We start from the raw sequence: 2685 nt of genomic DNA, 5'->3' as shown, positions 1-2685 counted from the left end.
TGATTGATTCCCAGTTAAGACACTCTGGTAAGAAATGCTTTACATTATGGGCTTAAAACTGCCTTGAAATGTAAAATAACAGGATTTTAAACATGCAATTCAAAACGCAATCAATCGGGATTAACTATGGAAATTCTGTGATTAATCTCGATTTAAAAAATTAATCGTTTGACAGCCCTAATTTCCACACATGAATGCTGTCCTTTCTGCCATCTTGCTTGTGATATAACCGTAGCACGTAGCTAGGTGCCTGCCTGCTAAAAAAAAGTAACGGTGCAACTTCATGGCTGATTTTACAAAGCCCTCCACCATCTAGCCCCTTCTTACCTCTGCGACCTTCTCCAGGACTACAGCCCCTCCCGCACCCTCCGCACCTTCAGCTGGGTGCCCGAGCCTTCAGCTGCTCGGCACCCAGACTATGGAACCCCCCCCCCGACACACACACACACATAAGACAGTCAGACTCCATCGCAACATTCAAATCCTGTTCAAACTGCCTCACGTTTACCATGCCGGTAAATATTAATGATTTATGGTTTAGTGCTCATGATTTCTGTAAAATCAACTGGATGGTTGCATTGCGGAGATTCTAACCTTTCTAACGATGTATAGCATGTCCATATTGACGGAAGTTGAAGCTGTATATATTGCTGCGTATCATAATTTCAGTCGCGGGAGGGGCAAATCGCCCGCCGGTGGGCGAAGGATGTCAAGGGGCTAAACAACTGAGTACTTTGCAGACCTAACATGTTACCTCCAACACTGGTGATCACTCATATTTTGACGTCCTGTGTAGTATCTTTAGTGGTGCTGCTCTATCACTACAAAAAGCAGGCATGTACCAAAATGACCAAATCCCAAAATAAGACCAAGGTGGGAAAAAAAACTACTTTCCTTTAATCCGAAGCAAATAAATAAATAATTTTTTAATGATCATAATCTGTCTTTTGATCTTTGAGACAAACTTTTGATTATAATGACCGTGAGATGTTGCGTTGAATATGAATATAAAGGTTTTATTATACGGTTGATGAATCATCTAATTTGACCATGTTATTGGAGAACTGTGGTTAGTGAGTAAGTAGTGTGTGTGTGTGTGTGTGAGTGTGTGTGTGTGTGTGTGTGTGTGTGTGTGCGTGTGTGAGTGTGTGTGTTCATGCAGCAGAGCAAAAGGGGATAGCCAATACATCAGGTCTGACTAACACAGATGTCTAAATGTGATAAAAACATCCTTCATACTGTGTAAGAAACCACCTGGTCCACAAAGCCAGATTGTGATAAAGGCTGTTTCACATCACACATTAATGTCTTCTGTATATACACACCCACACCCGAAACAGGTGGAGAAGTCATTGTCTTATTCACTTAACCTCATGCTGTGTCAAAACAACATGACTTATGAGGCACTATTGCCTTATTAGGTTAGATTCTGCTGACCAAAAAAGACATGAAGGAGGAGAAACTGCGTCATGTGATGACGTTTGTGAGTCAAATTGAAACAAGAGACGTCACAAACCTGCAGTTTATGCTCCAGCAGGGCTTTATAATGATCATATCTGTCCAATAACAATGACAAAGACTCTGCGTTTATGAGGCCAAGACTTAAAAAGAAAGAGAATCAATTTGCAACAGCTCGTAACCAGTTCAATTCACAGTCTATCTCTTAATAAATCAATTCTGTAATAAACCATAAACAAGCTTGAGAAGTTTAAACAGGTTTTTTTTTTTTTTTTTTTGTAGCCGAAAGGAGAGAAAGAGGAAACAATTTATTGAATTGATAAATTTCAGCTCCCCATTAGCGGGGGTCCTGCTGATTGTGAGGACGGATTGATAACATTGATTTTGCAGCATGTCACAGTCACCTGACTGGCGAGGACTGGTGGAGACAAATCAGGAGGTTTCAGCAGCCAATCACAGCTCAACCATGCAGTTTGCCAATCATCTCACCACAACCAATGGCTCACCCGGCAGCTGTGGTGAAGCCCTGCCTCCCGAGCTGTGCACACTGCAGTCAAAGGGTTAAAAAGAAATTCACTATGGTTAAATCATCTGGTAGCTTGATTAAAAGCAGCAGAAAACAGCCAGGCTTATTTTACTTCCTAAAATGCAATGCAGAGGATGGACTCCTCACTTGTGTAATGCATCCAAGATGATGTGGCTTAAAGTCAAATGTAGCATTTAATTGTTGTTTATTTGACCTTTATTTAACCAGAATCGTCTCTTGAGATCTACTAAACCCTTTTTTTTTTTTTTTTTTTTTGTTAAAGCGAGTCTTGCCCTGCACAATTAGCCAGTGTTACATGAACCAAGACAGATGCTAAATGAAGAAAATAAAGAAGAAAAAGTGTGGAAAACTTTAAAAGAAAAAAGAAACTGTTGAATGAAAATGAATGGCTGCCTCTAATAAAAAGAAACGGTGCATTAGAATTTCTCGAAAACAGTGTAATTTATTTATTTGACTATAAATGTAATGTTTCAAAGCAGTAAAGGAGGAACAAAAAGCAGGAAAAACTGATAAAAGGATTGAATAAAGAGCTATGGTTGCCTTGTTTGGTTGGAAACAGTATTATTTGTTTATTTAAACATAAATTTAACCAGTAGGGTCTCTTTTTTTTTCTTCTTTTTTTTGTGCAACAGTCACCCAGCAGCACAGCGTGTTGCGTAAATCAATACACAACACGCTAA

Source organism: Scomber japonicus, chromosome 7, assembly GCF_027409825.1.
Source record: "Scomber japonicus isolate fScoJap1 chromosome 7, fScoJap1.pri, whole genome shotgun sequence".
Taxonomy (NCBI): Eukaryota; Metazoa; Chordata; class Actinopteri; order Scombriformes; family Scombridae; genus Scomber; species Scomber japonicus.
The sequence above is the reverse complement of the archived record's forward strand: the minus strand, read 5'-3'. Positions refer to the sequence as shown.